The 21032-nt window shown below is 34.9% G+C and overlaps 1 long non-coding RNA gene across 1 annotated transcript; it reads left to right on the forward strand.

Annotated features, from left to right (window-relative positions):
• The first annotated feature begins 422 nt into the window (after positions 1-422).
• LOC128090977 (uncharacterized) lies at positions 423-20577 on the forward strand. The gene is made up of 3 exons (XR_008211177.1): positions 423-603; positions 17476-17607; positions 18502-20577. It is a non-coding gene; the product is annotated as an uncharacterized LOC128090977 (long non-coding RNA).
• Positions 20578-21032: the final 455 nt, after the last annotated feature.

A 21032-nucleotide genomic window follows, 5' to 3' on the forward strand; every position in this document is an offset into this window, starting at 1 on the left:
TCAGCAAGCGTCCATGATTGTCAGTATGTGTTGTTTTTTCTGCATGGATGAATTCAATGACACACATTAGCTTCCTCTACAGTTCTATATCAGGTATTATTTTGTCAGACAGCCCCCTCTGCTGCTGTCTGTCACATGGCAACAAAATTTAATGGAATAATAGTGGGAAGGTTCAGCCTCTACTGCCGTACCACCAACATCCGCCTCTGATGTCATGGGCCAACATCATAAAATAGGAGGCATTATTTTTGCAGCAGTTCTCGTAATTTCAGTTAGCTTTTCTGCAACTTGAGATACTGAAAGAGTATACAGCACTGTAGTGTAATCTTTGTTGTTGATTATCCAGATGTTTTTTGGATCACAAAAACAAAGCTCTAAGTTAATGGTTTGTTTTTCCTGTTCTGGTGCAAACTTATATCAGTATGGGAACTGTTGAATCACGGCCTGAACCGCTGATTGATCACCTGAGGAAAGGACTGAGTCAGCCATGGGACTCCACCTCTCAGATGCCATTTAAGGTCTGACTGCTGCAGGGGAAGGATCTCCTTCTGGAGATCCCTCCTCTGTGTAATCTTTTTTGGGAACCTAGATCTTTGGATACAGGTGAGCATTCCTTCCATGTTTGTTTCTTTTTCCATTTCCACCATAATAATCTTTCCAGCAGTAACACCAACTGTAACAGGTACCAAATGCAGAAATAAGTATGTGAACTGACTTCAAGCAATGTTCAAAACAAGGAAATCTTGCTTGCGATTTACAGGCAATGTCCAATTATCTATGGTGCTTTATAGTCTGTGTTAGTAAAGCTTTGTGCAATGATCAGTTATGTATTCTTGTGTTGTTTGTCCTCATATAGACAACCTGGGCAACCTGATCTAGCTGTGGATATCCTTATTCATTGCAGGGTTGTTGCAACAGATGTCTTCACAGTTCCCTTCTAGCTCTAAGGATTCCATGATTCTAACAGTAGTGAGGCACTGGCACAGGTTGCCCAGAGAAGCTGTGGATGCCTCATACCTGGAGGTTTTCAAGGTCAGAGCAGATGGGACTTTGTCTAGTAGAACATATCCCTACCCATGTCAGGGGATTTGAAAATAGATAGTCTTTAGGGTCCTTTCCAGCTCAAGCTATTCTGTGAAATGGCTTGCTTTGGAAACATGATGTTCTCTAATCAACTATTAAAAGAATAAGCCTTTAAGTGCTTTGTTTCAGTCAATTTATCTTCATGATTGATCCATGCCTGTAGTATTTACTCCTCTGTGACATAGGGTCCTAGTTAACAAACTTCTTATCTGTATGAAACTGAATGAGAAATATCTTATGTTTTATAGTTATGGAGCTTAAGCTGGATTGCAGAAGCACTGTGCAATTTTTTCTTAAACATCTTGAAAACATTATGGTCTTTCATGAATATTGAAGAATGATTTATAGGTAAATTCTGTAAACTGGAAGAATGATTGCTTTTCCCTGAAAATCTTTCAGTGTATAGTATGGCTTCTTGAAATGTATCTTACGTAAGCAAAGTGTTGGTATTAGTAGCTGGGACTCAAACGGAACAATTGCTTCTGAAGTACATTCAGGCTACATCTGTGGTTGAAGAATATGGAAGCATCTTCTCAAAAAATGTGTCAACCACGGGGATGACTTGCCTGTATGTATGAGTAGTGAACAGTCAGGCTTCTTTTTCCAAGCCTATCTGCCCTTCAGCAGGAAAAACCCTTCTTGGCTGGAAAGAAACAGTCCATTATCTGTTGTAAGAGTACTTTGACTTTCCCAAAGTTGTTAGCTGCGTGCCTGTAAGTCTGTTTCTCAGACTTGTTTGCATTATTTCTCCAGTTTATCCAGTCACTTCTTCAACAATTATTTCATTGCCTCTTTTTGGTCTCAGTCAAACAGCAGATATTTTCCTGTTTTTTTTTTTTTTTTTTTACTGTTTCTAAATGATAGTAATCCTCTAAAATGGTCTTCTTTGCAGTAAGTTGTTGCAGGAAAATTCTTCTGGAAACTGTGTATTATCTCAGAACTGACATATATAGTATAGTCATGACTATCGAATTACCCTTGATGCTGTTAAATGAAACAGCATTAGTGACAGTATTTCTATCAGAAACATACCCAAACAATAAATTTTATCACAGCTTGTGAGCTGACAACTAAGCTGTAGCATGCTGTGGTGATTTGGCCTACTTATTTTCCAGTCCAAGTGATTTCAGTGATGTCTTTTGAAAGTCTGTAAGCTAAAACTATATTTTATGCATTGATGGCATACCTGAATTTGGCTACAGAGGGACAACCGTGAAAAGAGCAGTTGGATCTGGAGGCTTTGCCTGCAGCCATCCTGGTTTCCTCAATTTCCTTGTTAGTGGGGCTGCTCTGCAGTAGCTAATAGAGTGCTCTGACAAGGTAGGGCTGTCGCAGTGAAGGACTTTGGAACCCTAGGTCCTCTGAATCAAATACCTTCATAGTTCTTATTAAAGTTCATAGGAGTTAGGGATGTAAATATCAAGTAGAAAATATTCTCCTGAGGAACTGATGGTTGTGTAGTCTAGGCGACTGAGCTTTACAAGTTGAGTTGAGTTATTTTTTAAATCAAGTAATTGTAAAGCTTTAGGATGAATTCATCCTTACAACTTGTTCTTCTTAATGGAAGCAATCACCACACTAAAAACAAATAAAAAGACACCCCAGACCCTCAAGTGAACATAAGATTAGCAGAACAAAGAAAATATGTCTTTCTTTCTTGTCAGCAAAATAGTTTGGAGAAGTATAGAAATGTTACTTAGAATTTCACTGTCTAGCTGTCTGTACCTGAAAAAATATTGTATTTATATCTAACTTCACTAATGATTTCTTGAATTTAGGAGTAAATTACATTTTCTAATTATTTTTGCAAAGGCAAAGATCTTACTTCCCTACTTTCACAACTAAAAGAGGCACAAACTAACATACAACAAAACTGAAAATAACTCAGAGAAGTTTGTGGTTATATCCTAACATGAACAACATGAAGAAGGTGATGAGCTCTATTAGCTAACAGTTACTGAATTAAGTGGGTTGCAAAGAGTGCCTGTGTTGTGAGATGGGAGATTGTTGTTTTTTGTGTTTTTTTTTAACCCAAGGTTTACAGATTAAAAATGATTGCTAATCCAGCAATCAACTCTTGAACCTTGGATCCTGCCTTGTGACTGTTATAGGAATATTGTGCACTCCTGCAGCCTTTGGACTGACTCATCTGAAGTGTCAATTATTGTTTCTTCAAAAAGTAAGAGAAGTATTGCTTCTTTCACCTAACAGAGGATGCAAAGTCAAAGAAAAAATTTAAGTCAGTGAAAGTGGAAAGGAGAAAATATCTGATCTTCAAATGTATCACTCCGCTGTGCAATAATTTGGAATCCATATCTGCTATGTAGCCCTATTTTATACTGGAAAAATTTTGGGGGGATTCCTGTTGCTTTTGATAAGTCATTATGTATATTTCATTGTTTTATTAATTCTAAAGTTATATGAAAGTTGAAAAGCTCCTTTGTTATTTACTGCAGCATATTGGCAAGAACAGCAGTAAAAGTGGCTTTTTTTCTTTAGTTTTTGTATACATCTCATGACAGGAAAGAAATTTTTATGAAAGATGCAAGTATTTTTACTTCTGTTCAGGAAGCAAAAAAACAAAATATGCAACTATGTAAACACTTATTGAGGATAACATACATGGCCTGTGTACAACGTATGGTACAGTGTCCTGAAAGCAGTGGGATTATTTGCCCCGTGCAGGTTTTTGATTGTGCTTACAATAAAACAGGTTTGCTACAGGCTAGGTATGGTGTATGTCATAGTTATTACTGAGGTATTTGGTGAACAAAAAGGGATTGCTGCATCTGAGTACTCTGGTAATTGAAGTTTTTAGACTTTGACAGAATAGACAGAAGCTGCAAATGAAAGAAAAAGCCTGGCAAAAGCCTTGATATGCAGAAGTACTTTGGAATAATCCTATAGCAACTGGGATGTGTCCCCAAAGAGAAACTATGGCAGGGAAAGCAATTAAAACTAGGTCTAATCAAATATAGTTCCAGTTGGTGCAAGTAATAATAACTTGGTATTTACAATCTGTTCTGATGTTGTAGAATTCACTGGAATTGGGGTGATACACAGCACAGGATATCTTATCTTTTGTAGCAGAACCCAAGTAAAATAATAGTGCATATCCTAATTTGCAGGGCTAAGATACCCACCTACCTGTGGGTATCTTACCCACTGCTATTGTATTGTCTTCCACGCTTCAATTTTATGAAGCTTTGTAGGAAGAATATAATTTGTTCCCTTTCAACTTGTCTCGAGGTGACAGACCATCATCATCTGTCAGTAAGGCATAGAGGATACAACGAAGCTTAAATGAACAGCATCAAATTGACAGGTTTCCTTACATCAGTCTTCTGTTGTATTTTCCATGCCAGATGTGGCCCTTTTCCTTGTCTCTGAATAGTGATAAGGTGAAAATTATGTAAAAAATTGTGCTTTTTGTGTTCTTTGAAAGTGATAAAGAATCCTCACTGATTTTGTGAAAGCTTTTTTTTTTGTGGTTCTTTAGAGAGTCAGTAAACATTACTAATGGATTAAAAACAAATGTTTAAGTATAATTAACTATAAATTGAAATTGCTGATCTGAAATTAACTTGGAAAGTGGGTTTTTCCAAGTTAATGTGACATGCAGTTTCTTAAATAACATCTTGCTTTGCAAAGGTAAAGTTAATAGCCCTTATATGGCTGAGATGATCAGGTTTCCTATCTTTTTAAAAAAGGAAAAAGGTGAGTGTTCTAAAGAGCTGTTGGTAGGGACACGTCATCTGGGACAGGTGGGTCATCTTATAGAATACAATTTAGTAAAAAAGGAATAAACGCTTTAAGAACAGCAGTACTCTCTCTGGTTTTAAACTATATTGAAATTGAGTTTGTCTGCTTCTCTACTGACTTTATTGTGAGATGGATGTATGCTCAAAATTTCCACCTCACCACATATGTGTAGAATGTGTAAGTGACTGTCATGCTTTATTGACCAAAGGTTCAAATAGGATGGTCTCTAGAGCAAATAAGGTGCTTATCATATAGAAGTTCACGTGTTTTGGATGTTAATTTTAAATCCATTCTAATTAACGCACTTATTTGTCAACATTTGTTACATTTCAGAGCAGGAGCAGACTGCGTCTTGGGAGCTATTATGTATAGTTCAAAATATTCCTGCAAAATGATGTTGCACTGTTTTTTTTAAAAAAAGAAAAAATGAACAGAGGAGCTTTGTCCATTGTTTTCATTTCTCAGTGAATAGATTCATTAAATGTATGTTTGTGGCTCAGACTAGGTTATTCCTTAAGGTGCTTATAGCAAGAGCAGGGTTGGTCTCCTCACTGGTGACAGGACAAGGGGAAATGGCCTCAAGTTGCACCAGGGGAAGTTTAGGTTGGATATCAGGAAAAGCTCTTTACTTAAAGGGCCATTAAGCACTGGAATTAGACTCCTCAGGGAGGTGGCTGAGTTACCATTCCTGAATGTGTTTAAAAACCATTTGGATGTGGTGCTCAGGGATATGATTTAGAGGAGGGTTGTCAGTTAGGGTAGTATGGTTAGGTTGTGGTTGGACTTGATGATATTTAAGGTCTTTTCCAACCTCAGTACTTCTATGATTCTATGACCTAGTTCTCTGAACCAGCAGATTAATTCACCAGGGAGAGGGAAGATAATTAGTGTGAGAGGTCTTTGAGGAATCTTTAAAAGACTTATGGACATTTCTACTGAAGCTGTCTTGTCTTGGGCTTTGTGAACTTAAAACTAAACTTGGAAAAAAAAAAACCCAAGGATAGAAATGAAGAAATGAAATGCTGAGTGAGTGTATGTGCTCTAATAGTTCTGTGATAGAAAACAGAGGTAAAAGTTCTTTCAGATGTTACCAGAAAGCAAGGAGTAACTCTTTCAAAGGGAAAGAAAACGTGGAGATTTACTTACTAAATATTTTGCATGGTAAATGAAGAAGAAAAAAAAAAAAAAAAAAAAAGACAAATGCATGGCAATTCAAATTTCATTTATATAGAAGCATGCTACAAGCTGTATATGTTTGTTTTCAGTTATCAGTGAAGCTATTTTTCTGCTGGGAGAAAAATGGCATAAGAAATGGTAGGCCTAGTGAATGCAGGCATGACATGTAGTTTGGGCAGGGTGGTTTTACACTGCTCTGCACTGTACTGCAAGAAGCTGCATATGATTGTATTTCAAAAGCAATTTCTTCTCTCAGGAATCAAGAAAGCAAACGGTGCGTCAAATCATCTTTAAAATCATCAGGACCTTCTATTAAAATATATATACTGGAACTGAAGAGTCACTGATACATCTTTTTCTTAGTTTTATGACTTTGGTGAGCAAGCCATTGCTTGTGTGGACTTGTGTTTTCTAGCATCTGCTGCCATACTTCATATTTCCTATGATTTTTCAGCGGTCTTTCTTGACAAAGGTGGAAGAACTGATTAAAAGTAGTCTGATTAAAAGCAGAATGGTTTACATTTGTTTACTCTGTCCTAAGTTCAAACTGGATCTTTTTTTTTTTAATTTAAAGATATTGTTTTGAATAAAGAATGAATATTACTGATATTTAACATGATAACTTATTTGTTTATAATTGATTTTTAATTTTTTGTAGTACAGACATTACTTAATGGATTATATAACTTTTTTTTACTACACTCTAATGGAAACTTACTATTACACTAACATTGTGATGCAGATTAATGATATTTAGCTGTATTTAAAAACTCACAGTGTCTTTCAAAAATGTGACAGTGGAGCATATTAAAGCAGACTGAATAAGAAGTTCTTGTGAAACAAGTGCATTCTTTGAGGCTATTTGAATGAAAAAAAATGTTGATAAAAATGTTAAAGTTTTGTGTTTGAAAATATAAACATCGATATTATTCACAACATGAAGATTCATGAATTTATTTATGAGTTATCTTTATGAACTCTATATTATTTCTCTATTTGACTATGTTTTTCCTTCCTTGTTTAAGCACTACATACATCTGGTTAGATCTTTCATGTATGATAGTGACAGAACAGTTGTGCCTTACTGCCAGAGCAAGGGGAAGAGGGTCACTTGTATGCCAGACTTCCTGCCAGATTCAGAGAGATCTGGTGGTTCCACACTTGTAAATCTGTTCTCCAAATCTTTCATTTCAGGTAATTGCTGTAAAACTGTAGCAATAATTTACTAATTAAAATTGTCTTGCTGTCTTACTTTGTGGTACCGTATACTTTTAATGGCTCCTTACCATTCCTGAAAGTTTCAGTGGAACTGTTCTGTGGATAAATTTGCTAGCTTTTTTTTTTTTTTTAACCAAGAATGAAAAAAACACTGAAGAAAAATTATTTCTTCAGTGAATGGAGTTGTTGCTTTTTCCCACAGGTGTTCTGCAAGGCCTTTGATTATCAAGTTCCCATTCTTCTTTTTCTCAAGAGTTTCTGCTTTTCAGAATATTTTTTGGTGCTTCAAAAATATTACTTATCTCTTTCTTGCTATCTTCTCTTCTTGAGGCAGTTGCTATGCATTTTTCCTTCACAAATGGCAGAGATGCTTCAGCTGCACTTCATTCACCTACTGCTAGTGAATATTACAGCAACAGATGCAGATTGTTGCAGTGCAGAGGAAGCAAGGAGGATGTTAAATCAGTTCTAAAATGTACATGTGAGGAGATTCACTGCAGTCAGTCAGTTATTCTGATAAAATTTTATGTGAAGCTCTGTTGGGAATGGATCCAATTTTGATGAAACACAAAAAAGGAAAGTGATCTATTTGAGTAGTCATGAGATGAGACAAACGTATGCTTGTCTTTGGAATTTCAGCACATTACAAACATTTCCAGATATCTAAAACCTGTCATTTTTCTCAAATATCAATGTGACTTTTAAATGCTACTCATCTGTGTGAATTCAGCTGTGTTATGTGATTACCTTTCCTTTAAGGAAAGGCATGCAGCTAAAGAGTATTTTTCTCCATCCAAAGTTTATTTCAAACACAAATGGCAAGGTAGGAACTTTTTAGCATTTAAATCCTTCTTGTAAACTGCCCTTTTATAGAGGTATCCATGAGAAATTAACTTTGGCTCATTCCAGCTTGCAAATATTTGGATTATGTGGTTGGAATCTTTATACAGTAAAAGAGTTCAGTGCTATTATTCGTTCAGGTCAATTATCTAAGCTCATTTAAAGAAAAAAAAATTATGTGGCTTATGCTGGTAAACATGAAGGAAAAGTAAAACAAAGTCAAGGTGACTCAAAGGCTGCAAAGTCATAAAGAAGTTGCAGAGAAATGTACACACAGTTTTGTGAGTTGTGGATAGCAACGCATAAGACCTCACATCAGTCTTCAAGAACAAACAGATCTAATGCTTTTAAATAGCCAAGTGCCTTTCCTCGGTGATTTATTTTGTTGGAACAGCAGTTTTTGAACAGAAATGAAGGATTAGAGTCAGAATGTCCTGCTGTTTTTCAGAAAGAGAAGATACGTGTAGCTCATCACTTTTTGACCAAAGGAGGATGTTTGTAAAATAAGTTATCGTTTCGATTGATCACATCTCTTGGATGTTCTTGTGATGAATACTGGGAACACTGCAACATTTACCAGAAAAAAAGTTAGGGAGGTCAGAGCTGAAGCGCAGGATTTGGAGATTGTAATTCTATGTAATTCTTGTGTGTAAAACAGCTCACGTGTGACAGTAATGTACTTGGTGGTTGTCCTGTGTGTCCTGGAATGAACACATAGCAATTATAGCTGCTTTACAGGATTTATACAGAGGCAAATTTCCAGGTGTTTGCATCTGCTGTTATGATAACGAGAAGCTCAGTACAAGAATAACTAATCATCTTGATACTTTGTGAAGTAAGGAGGAATGATTAAGCAAATCTAATGGCAACATTGTACCTGCAATTACATCTCAACTAAGAATTGTGGCTTGAACTTCACATTTGTATAACTGTATTTGTTTATAGCACTTGCTTCTACGAAGCTGAGGATGTTGCTGCTGCTTTAATTGCTCAATAATTTGAACTTGCTCATTTATTGATACAACTGCATTTCCTTCATTCCTATAATTGCATGAATGTTGAGATTATTCCTTTAAAGCAATGCTTATCCTATAGCATTATTGTAGTGTTCCATTTGTCCAGGAAACATTTTTTTTTTAAAAAAAAAATAATTTTACAGAATTTAAAAGGCATATTTAAGGTTGTTTTTGCTTACTAGATGAAAAGTTTTTGACAGGAATTATCCAACATGCTTGTTATCCGTTATTTATGTTGTTAGTAATCAGCTTCAGGAAATATGGCACCTTTTTATAGGAGACAAATGAGCATATAGACAACTCAGAGAATCGTATGGCAATATCGATAATATATATAATATATATAATATAATATATATATATATATATATATATTTCACTGGGGAATGGTTCTAAATGTTCTTCCTTCATGTTTACCTGATTGTTTAATGCCATAGCTTATAGATTTTTCGCCTAGTATCCTACAGTGCTATTATGCTTCTGAATCTGTCTTTTTGACTCTGAGCAGAAGCAATGAGAAGAAACTGTTATCTCCACAGTGGCTTTAAATCTCTAGGCTTGCTATGCAGACTCTCTAAACTCTACTCAACACTGTTTTACCCAGTAACATATTTATAGCTGATTTTTTTTTTTTTTTTTTAAGTGAAAATCTTACATCATCATATATTCTTTCATGTTACACATCATACACATAGATGTATATAGAAATATATATTTACATGTATTAGATGTAGAAACTACTAAGTTTAGATCTAATTAGATAAAAAAATCAAGAAATCTTTGAGTTGTAAATCAAACAAAAATTTTCTTTTACATTCAGATTATTGTAGCAGCAACAATTTAATTTCATGCAAATCTTACTAACAAAAAACTGAGTCTTTACTCTCAAAACTCAAATGATCAGGAGAATGTGAATAGCCACTGATTATATTGTACGTGGTAGAGATGGTGAAAGCAGTATTATCAAAATGGTATTTCTATGTTTGTATTTGTCTATTTATTTTTTATCCAGCTAGTCTCACATCATGCTGGATAATAAACAGAAGGCTGTTGTAAAGGGGTGAGCCAAATATGACTAAATTGTCATGGAATTGTAGGAACGTGCCTTCTTGTGTTTGAATACTGTCTCCCTGAAATATCTGGAACTTTTATTGTCAGTTGAAGTAAGAAGAGTCCTATAAATGATCATATCCTTTTAAAAGTGAGAATTCTTTTCATAGATGAGAGAAAAGGGGACAGACTCTAGCTGTGTCTGTTGTGACAGGACAAGGGGAAATGATTTCAAACTAAATGAGGACATATTTATATTGGATACAAATAAGGAAAAATGTTTCTGCTGTAAGAATGGTAAAGCACTGGCACAGGCTGCCCACAGAAGACCACAGGGACAGGAAGACTCTTGCCTGGAAACTTTGAAGGCCAGGCTGAATGGAGCTCTGAGCCTCCTGATCTGGCTGTAAGTGTTCCTGTTCATTGCAGGAAAGTTGAACAAGATGACCTTTAAGGGTCCCTTCCAACTCAAATGATTCTATGATTTTTGTGATCTATGATATCTGCTCTAATAGTTCAAATATTATAAGAACAGCATATAGGGAGGAAAATATATGCACAGGTAAGATTAAAAATGTGGAAGCAGATTCTAGAAAAATTCCAAGTGAATAGCTTCTGTTATATATTCTATGGGTATTGTCTGTAAATCTTAGCAGGAATCTAGAGTAAGAAAAGCTGTAAGGGAATTTTGCAAATGACATGGTACAAACTACTTGTTCAGAGCAGAGCCACCTTCAGAGTTAAATCCTTCTTCCAAGTACTTCCTTGAAAGCACTTGGGAGGAAAAGGCAACAGCCCTTCTTCACAAGAAAATCCACTGGAAGAAACATAGTGGATAACAAAACAAATGTCTTGCTGAATCACTCCTTTTAGAGAAAACGAATAAATTAAGATGTTACCTGCTTTCTGTTGAATGGCAGTTATCTGTGAAATAATTTCAGCAGGTACTGAGATCAGGCATGCAGCTAAAGAATAACTGTTCTGTTATAAAGTTTTTTATTTGTTTTAAGCTCGAAATCAGTTATTTTGTAGCCATCCGGATTTTGACTGTTTTTTGTTTTGTTTTGTTTTTTGTTTTTTAGCACAGTATCAAGAAAAGAGGTTCTAAGGGGAAAAGACCTTTTCAATGACAAATATCAAAGTAGATTATTTATCTGAAGTTCTCCTTCATCTTCCAGTCATTCTGTAGAGCTGCAATGTGTTAATATACTACCCTAGTCATTAAGTATAGGCAGCACTTCTGATACATGAGGTACCTTTGTATATTCTATTGGAGAAAGGAAGAAATATGTCTTTTTCTTCCTTCAAGAGCAATAAACCAGCTTGATGTGCCCTTTTTGCTGAAGGAATTCTTAATATAGCTCCCTCTGCATCTCATTAATACTATTCCATGGTTTGACAGGAAGGGGTAGTTTAACTGTGACAATCCCTACAGCTTGGATACAGTGATGCCATAGAAATTTCTTTGCACAAATACATTAAATACACTAGATCATTAAAACAAAGCTATTCTTTCTTTGGGCGCTCATTTTCCTTAAGGAGGAAGAAATCATGCTTTTAGAATACACTGTGTAGGAAAAACGAAGGTGTTTTTTTTGTTGAAATTTCCCATATGTATAGAAGGGGTTTGGACAATATCTGGCTCCTACTATTGTTTTTACCACATTCACTCACTTGATGCACTTATGTGTGAAGCCTGCATTGACAATTGCATAGTTTTTATTTTGGATTTCAAGCATGTATACTATAACATTACTTTTATATAGCTATTAGATCCCCGAATGTAGTTACATACAAAGACACTAAATTTTGGAAATCTGAATGTCTTCTCTTCACCACCTAACAACCTTGTTATAATTTTTCTTTAATTTCATTGATTCAGTGTAAATGGGGCTTAATAAAACTGCAGAGATGGTAAATCCTCCAGAGCATGTTAAATGGCAAGATTTTTCTGCAGTTTTTATCAGAAAAATCTGTTTTTCTAAGTTTAAAAAGAAAAACAAAAAGCAGAACTATCACCATCTTTTTTTGTTCAGGATGATTGTGTGTTTTAAGAAGTAAGACAAAGACAATGTAAAACAATGTATTGATTTTCTGTTACTTTGCATTTCTGAGTGAATGGTAACCATTTCAGTAAAGCAAGCATTTTTTGTTTACTTCTGTTGTGGTTTAAAGCAGCAGGTGGCTCAGCACCACACAGTCATTTGCTTACTATCCCTCTTCCCATTGGGATGGGGGAGAGAATTGGGAAAAACCAAATAGAACACGTGGGTTGAGATAAAACTATTTATTAAGACAGAGAAAAGGAAAAGGATAATAATTATGACCTCTGTGTGTGTGTGTGTGTGTGTGTGTGTGTGTGTGTGTGTATATGTATATGTGAATGTATATAACAAGTGATGCACAAGCAATTGGTGTCATATGTTATGGAATATCCCTTTCACCAGTTTAAGTCAGTTGTCCTAATTTTATTCCCTACCAGCTCGTTGAGCCTTTTGTTGTGAATGGCCTTGGTTGTGTACAGCACTGCTAGAAACATCGATGTGTTATGGATATTATTTTTCTCCTAGAACCAAAATATTACACATATCAGGCATTGAGGAAAACAATTCCGTTCTAGCTGAAACTAAGACAGCTTTCCAGAGAGCTTTTTACCTTCTGCTGGGAATCACTGAGCGTAGCATTTTATTTCATAAATGGTTGTATGCCTCACAAATGATGCAGTTATGAAACTGTCAAGTCCAAGTGGATATGCATCATTCCATATGTTTTCTCCAGTGGACTGGAAAATAAATTTGAAAGTTCTGTGCAGTGTCACAAGAGTACTTTTGTATTTCAAAAAGCTTTAGACATGCATGAGATTTCAGTTGGAAAAATTGCATTGGAATAAACGTAGCAGATGTTTATATATATCTATGTGTGTGTGTGTGTGTGTATATATATACATTTATACATTTTAATGTCACTGTCTTCTTGTTTGTGTAGCAACATCACCAGGCTGTTGTAGGAAGCCCTTTGATGTGAATTTGGAAGTCCTTTGGAGAAAGAGAAACTGTGTAACTCTGTAATGTTGGCCTTGAGCTTTCTCTGACTTCTTCTGGACAGATCAACCCTGAACAATGCTGTTTTTCTGTAAACCATCTGTTTATTAAGATTAGTTCTCACTAAGAGCAGGGTGAATCTTCGAAACTCAACAATATGAATATAGATACCGCATTTTGTGTCTGAGCTAAAATGGGCTCTCTTTGTGTAGCTTATGGTCTAGACAGGCAGAATATTTAGTTAAAACTCTGATGCTCTCTACATGGTTCTTGGAGACCACTGTCAACACAGAGTAGCATTTGAAACATTATATTGATGAATCCTGAGAGGCGATACATTTCTACACATCAGTAGTAGCAAAGACCTATTCAAAAGGAAAATAATGGGACTGAAGAGGCTTGTAATTTCCTGAAAGAGACTTTGTGGTACACCAGCCTGAGCTTGGTGTTTTGACATGCTGCTCTATCAGCTCAAAAGCTATGCCTTTATCTTCTCAAAATATCATCCTGGGTAAATACTACTTTATGTCTCTTACAGCACAAGTTTTCAAGGTTTTAAGACAGGAAATATCAACATCTTTAAATTTAAAGATGTAAAATGTGTTTGGAAATGGAAATGAATAAAAGGAAATAGGAATAATATTTATCACTATCACAAGGTGGGAAAAACCTGTCACAGGAATGGATTTTAAAATCTATATCTTCTCCTTGCCCATATAATCTATTGATTTTTTCCTGAAATATATTTTCTTATTACAATTTTACTCACTGTAGTAAGCTATGTATTCTTAGTTATTGCTTTTCCCTGCACTAATCTGAAGTATTGTTCCTTTTTGCAAGAACTGTGAGAGCTCTGCCATGTTAGTGCAGTGCTACAGTATGGGCACTGAAGGCAGATATCTTCATTACTCTGTTGCACAGGAGAGAACATGGTTTTGGAAATTATAAGATAAAGGATAATATAGTAAAATAAGTAAAACCCCACAGAACATAACTGAATAAGTTTTATGATAAATGAAATATACGTTTGCATGTTACTGTCTCCCTGATTGAAGTATTGTGACAAGAGAATTTGAAATTGATACCTATCTGACATTCAAGTGTTATTAGTAGCTTGGTATCTTATAGAATTGTGTGGTATCAGCTTGGCATGCTTACATACAGAAGTGTTTTTTTTTTTTATGATTTTTCTGTAGCAGTTCAGCTATTCCTCCTCAGAAAACGAGATAAATTTTATATTCCCTCTCATATGACACTGGTGATAGCTATGTAGCAGTGTAGTTACTTAGAAACAGGATTTACCAGGGTGTGCTGCATGAATACGCATAACTTTTTTTTTTTTTTTTTTTTTTTTTTTTTTACAAATCATTAAAAAAAACCAACCCTGAATATTTTCAAAATTTGACAGTAGTGGTCTGTTGAAATGAAAAGATAGTTGGCAGAATAAAAATAATTATGCTAGGGAGAAGCAGAGTAGAGCTACAGTGATGACCTCCCTTAATATGCTCCCATAGATGTGTTGGAAATAATCAGACAAATTTCACTGTGGAGAATTAATGCAATAAATTTGTTTCGATTATCTGCACTAGAACAGCCTGTATACAGGCTGTTCTATAAACAGCCTGTATAAATCTATAAATCTTCTACAGCTGGACTGGTTTTTATTGCATATATCCATACTTAAGTATAGTGTCTATCTCTACTTCTCAGGTAAGAGTGGATGATGTATTAAAACCCAGTGTACTATAAGTAATCAAATCCCAAAGAAAAATATTTAATACATCTGTCCAGTGTGCCTGAAATATCTGTTCAGAAGAATTTTAAACCAGCTACTAAAACTTAACACAAACAGACCTTCCTGCAGTCAGGAATGCAGTTGGTCAGTCCATCCTGTACTGGGCTTTGCCGGGTCAAATGTATCTCCTTGCTGACTGACTTCATACATGCACAACCTTTTGTTCTGAAGTTTTACTACTTGTTTTTCTTTCTTGCACAGTAGCTGTATAAGTTGTGAATACTGCTTTTGTAAAAACGTACTGGACTCTATCACAGAATCATTATAGGGAGTACAAGAGTTGTGCCTCAGCTGAATGCTACATAGAAGTATTTTTTTCAATGGGAGTCTATTTTCTCAATCATTAGACAAAAACAGCGGACATCAGACAAAAATTGGCTGCAAAGTAAAACTTTGATCTTAACGAAAGGGGGAGGCTGTTGTGAAGAATGTGTTTGTATGGAAGGAACTGAACACTGATCCCATTTCCAATGTTATAAGAAAAGAGATCAGATATCTCTTTATAGTATCTTCCAAAGGAAATACAAAAAACATATCATAAAAAATTATTGTTGAGACTGGTTAAAAGAGCTAATAGAGCAAGAAAAAATGTAATGTTTTTATTTCTATGGATTATTTAAACAGGAAACGTTTCAAAGTATTAGGGCAAAATCATTAAGTTTCTGGAGATGTTTTATGTAGCTGTGGATTCTGCTTTCTATGTTTTAGTGAAAGTTGTTTGAGAAACAGTGTAAACTACAAACCTTGTTCCAATTTTATCAGCATGTTATATAATCTCAAAGATTTTAAAAGCTTTAATAAATACTTGGTCTGCAAAAATGTAGTGATCTTTCCATGGTTGCTTAATTTTTGGTATGAATCAGAAAAGAAAGTGTCCCCCACTTTTCTTATACTGGTATCATGAAGCTGGATTCAAAACAGGTATTTCTTAAGAAAGGAAGAATTGTTTGACATCAGCAGAATTAAAAGTTATGCAACAACAGAGGTTCCTTGTGATTCTCTATATAGTCAGACTCTGAAGAAATCTGGTATCGTTCAGTTTATTTTTACAGTAAAAAAAAAAAAGTATTCTCACAATTTAGGATCTTTAAAAAACATGTTTCTCAGACCTTCATTGAAAGGGTTCAAACTTGGCCAGAGTTCTGAATACAGATAAATATACATCTCAGAATTATTATTTTCTAGAAGAGTCAGAAAATAACTATTTAGTGCAGAAAGATTAATATATAACTGTAAGGAAATATAGATTTGCTTTCTGTAGTTCTGCACCTTAACATGTGTTATTGTAATACCAAATCTGCATAACATCTAGCAATCCCTGCAATGCATACTGGCATGAAGTGTGTCTAAGTGTGCCACAGAGCCATGTTACCGTGCAAGGGCAGTTATGTATACTGTGTCCTAGACAAGCACACTGTCTCCAGCATTGTATCTATGGAAAGAATTTCAGAGAAGGTATGGGAAATGCGAGTGGGAAAGCTTCAACTACTTTGTGGAGAAGTCAAGGTGAAAGATGCTAGGGAAGTTGTGTTGCTGCTGCAGTTTTGAGCTATGTGGCCTTTCCTAACTATTTCCTATTATCCAGTGGTCAGTAATAGGTTTGATGTAGTGGTGGAAGCATCAGACTAGTTCTCTCAAGTCAGCTTAGTAGGGCTCCTGGGAGGTCTAAAGCCCTGTGAGTATGGAAGAGGCGATATTAAGAAGGGCAGAAGGCAGGCTATTGCAGAAGTAAGTGGATGAATAATGGGGTGAATCACAACTCCGTGTGGTCTTTGGAAGTGATGCTGTATGCACTTTGGAGAAGACTGCTGTTCTTTCAGGAAAATCTCACTATTAAGAGAGCCAAAGTGTTGGAATAAATTGCGTTGTTTTTTTTTTTTTTTTTTTTTTTTTTTTAATGTAATAGCCATGTCTATGGTGAAGCAGTGGTGCATGGACAGTAAGAAATCATGGAATCAAAAAACATGTTTTTTGCAAGCAATAGATCTTTTTTGTACACCAAGACTAGGAGTCTGTATTAAAATTTTATAAGCCATAATTTTCAAATTGTAAGCAAAACTTTGATTTTGATGCTATCACAGTCATATTGGATATTTATCATGGCTGAATTGCTTTAAAAAAATAAATAAATAAAAGTTGTCTTAAGGTGCACAGTGTTTCTAAGAAGGGCATATTTTCTTCCAAAAGCAAAAAAGACATTACCACATATGAGGAACTGACAAGTCAGAAGCATAAACAATCTTTAATTGCTTATGGAAAAATGTCATAACAGATAATGTGCAAGATGGATTATAGTTTAGGCAGTGCTTCAGGCCTTCAGTCTGCCTCATAATCACAGATTAAAATTGGGTTAGAGTAAAAAAGCTGCATAACTACAGGATTTCTCTTCAGGTGATAATGTTAAAAAAAATCATACAGCTAATACCAAAATGTGCTTGACGTTTTTTATGTGCTCTAAAACTCACTTTCTGTTTTTGTTTTGCATCCAATACAGCATAAAGCTATGGAGGCATGATCATAACAGATAAGGAGAAATTGATTTCAGAACAGAACAACAGATAAGTAAACAGAAATCCTGATTGACCTCAGATGGCTTTGGTAAACAGAATAAACACAAATAAATGATGTATGTATTTGGACTGTATCTCTATAGAGAGATCCTCAAGAACTAAGGAATTTCAGTGTAGCATTTCAGTGCTTTCTTTGTAGAAATCCTATTTTCTAATGGTTTACCAATTATGCTCTTTACAAAAAAGGAATACTGCATTTAGGAAACTATTTCAGTACTTGGAATTATTGGATTTTATTTGTTCCAATCAGTACATCTTAAATCAAAAGTGCTGGTTGCACCTTCTAAGATTATAACAAAAGCTGAAAACAGGAAATTGTCAAAGGAATAATTAATTTTTCAAAAATACGTACACAGAAAATGAACTACTTCATCAAAGTAAGTCTCTGGACATCCCACAGGAAAACACATAAGCTCTGTTCAAAAAATATAATGTTAAAATAGTTGAGCACCAGATTGATGAACAGTTTGAGAACAAGTTGAAAGGTTTACCCGATGCTGCAAGAAAAGCCTCCAAAAAAATTGGAGAAACTTTATTTACCACTGACAGTGACTGAAAGATGATAAATATTGGGGAAAAAAAATGCAAAAGGGAAAAAGAGTAACTCTAAAAGAGTATTAATTCTCATTGTAACATAGAGATCAAAGGGAATAATCTAGTCTTTTGATGTTCATCAGAAATCTTCGGATAAAGCAGTAAGGCTATATTTGGTGTTGGTTTAATGTCTAAAATACTAGGTCCACGTCTTATGTGAGAAATTTATAAAGTATCCTTGATAAAATGGAGAGGCCCTGGAGAAAAATCAGTCAAATACGTATCCATCACTGCAGAAATCTCCAATCAGACTTTCAAGGGGAAAAATAATTATCATAATAGAAAAGTTGTTTTATAACCAGACAGCCTGTATACAAACAGATACGCTGATGTACAACCTTTTTGTTTGTTTTTAGGATTGAAATTGTTCAGATTGCTGATGAGGAGCAGAGGGGGAAGTATAAGGGCTCCATTTGTTTTCTAGTTTCTGCTTTTTTTCAGAACTAGAAATTGATTAACTGCAATAGCATGTACCTTAAAATTTTCACGCTTAATGTTATATAAGTTGTTATGATGACCTCAGATTTGATTTGTTACATTATATTTATTATTAAATTGCTAGCATCTAATTTGCATTTGAAAGACCTTCTTCTATGTATTGTTCAACAAATCAATTGTTGCAGTAGTTTTGAGGTGTTCTTCCAGAGGTGTAGTGATTTGTGGTGATTAGAACTTTTATCACAATTAATTTAATGTCTCATGTAAAAAAAAAAGTCTTACAATTACTGCATCAATCTATAGTAGCTTTTAAGAAATGCAGCGAATTTGCTGTAGATTATGCCTGAAATTTGATGAGTTAATTAGGCTTCCTAACCTGTTATCTTACCTTTCATAATTAATACCATAATCATATTCATCTAAACTCAATTATACAGAAGACATTGTGTGAATGTTTTTTTTTTTTTAAATGAAACAAAACATGGGCACAGTAAGACAGCTGTACACTCCTCAGGGTGCAAATTCTTTAGCAACTGATGCTGTAATTAAAACAGAAATTCCATGTCTCTAGTGTTTAGGGAAATTGCTTTTGTATTTATTAGAAATTCTGGACAGTGTTGACCTAATAACTACAGCCTCTAATTACAAGGTCCATACATATTTAAAAGCAAAGTGTCTCTCCTGAGTTCAGGGTATGAAAAATGTGTAGTCTGGTTGTTGGGGTGGGTAATGTTTAGGCTGGGATGATTGAGTCAGACCCAGAGAAACATTTGATTCTAAAATGACTGAAATATTCTTTTTTTTTTTCTTTTCTTTTTCACTTGAATGGAAAGCTCAACCACGTTGCTGAGATTGAGCTTCACTCTTGGTATTCAAGGTATTATCCTGCAGATTAAGAAAGTAATCCTAATAATCTAGAGAAAAGATGTAGTACCCAGTGTTACTTCTGTATCAAATCTTCTCATCTGTAAATTCTAGACCAATCTGTTCTTAATAATTAAGTTAGTTTTTCAGGACATATATTTGCAGGTGGATTTAATATTATTACTTGAAATAGTATTAAAGATACAGATACAGAAACACTGAGAAACTCTCTTTAATCCTGAGAGGACTCTGTTCTGTTTCCCTTTTAGGCAACGTTAAGCATCTGTTATTTCTGAATCTTCTCTGAGACCGTGCGCTTCATCATGTGCAAACACTATTACTCTGCTGAACTTTTTCAAAGGTGCCATTATTGGAAATGGCTGCAGCTGAGAGGGAGAAACTGTAGAATTTTCAAAATGATGTCCCTGGTCAGGAAGGAATAACTACCCAAAAACTGAAATAAATTATCAGTGTATCCATTTTTATCTTTAATATTCCAAATAACATAAAGTGAGATAGGTGAGACGAAAAGTATTGGACTTTTTGACAATATCAATGAATGTTTGATGTCAATTGGAATTGTTATTGATATCAGTAATTATGCAAAATATATATATTTAAATATAGTGATTTAACATCTTAAATGTTTTAAAGAGAGAGTGCTGCACATAAGGAAATGACTGTTGTCATGACTGGAGATATTTTAGCTTTTATCTTTATTTATTTTGACTCAGTTTGTCTTATGTATTTTATACAGGCAAGGCAAAAGCCATAGACTATCAAATGAAGTAGAGATGCGGGGAAGATTTTTCAGATTCAAACATGAGTATTTGGGGTATGTGAATCTACTAAATTTACCTCTAGGTACAGGTGCAGTAAAAATGAGTGATTTAGTTCATTTATAGACCAGCTGGTGCATGGCTTTGTACAAAATTGTAATGGATGTAGCGGATTCTTTTGTATGCAATGAACAATTTCTATGAAAAGTTAGCCATTTAAACAGTGTCTATTTTATTAGGATTTCTGGATATATGGTAACTTGCTTGGAGAGACACAATAGTCTGGCAATAACAGCACAGCAGCATCTGATACCCTTAACAGAGCTCTTATATTCAACAGACCCAGACAGTGGAAAGATGTGATTTTGGAAGGTGAAATTTTTGGAGACCTTAGAGAAATAAGAATATTGAAATGAAATTGCAAAATTTTCAAAAGCTATGTCAAACCAAATGCTGTATCATAACTAAGTGCATTTGGAAGGTACTTTGGCTCTTCTTGGATCTCAAAATCAGTGTTACAGCAATACAACTACAATAAGGATAACTTCAGATCTTCTTGGTACTGCTGTAAATGCTAGAATATGTCATATATTTTTTAAACATAGATCTCATATTTGCTTTCTGATCCTTAGCGTGTAATCTGGCACATAATCCATAGAGAAGGTGAAGTCCGTAGCTCAGATACAGTACAGCAGTCACTTCCAGAGGAGTTCTCAGGACTCTCCAGGAAGCTTTTAGGAATGGTCCCTTGAATTATGTTCTGAATTTGAGCTTTATGTTGTTATTTACTCTGTGTGTTTCTGTTT

The sequence above is a fragment of the Tympanuchus pallidicinctus genome, unplaced genomic scaffold (assembly GCF_026119805.1).
Source record: "Tympanuchus pallidicinctus isolate F22 unplaced genomic scaffold, pur_lepc_1.0 scaffold5, whole genome shotgun sequence".
NCBI lineage: Eukaryota > Metazoa > Chordata > Aves > Galliformes > Phasianidae > Tympanuchus > Tympanuchus pallidicinctus.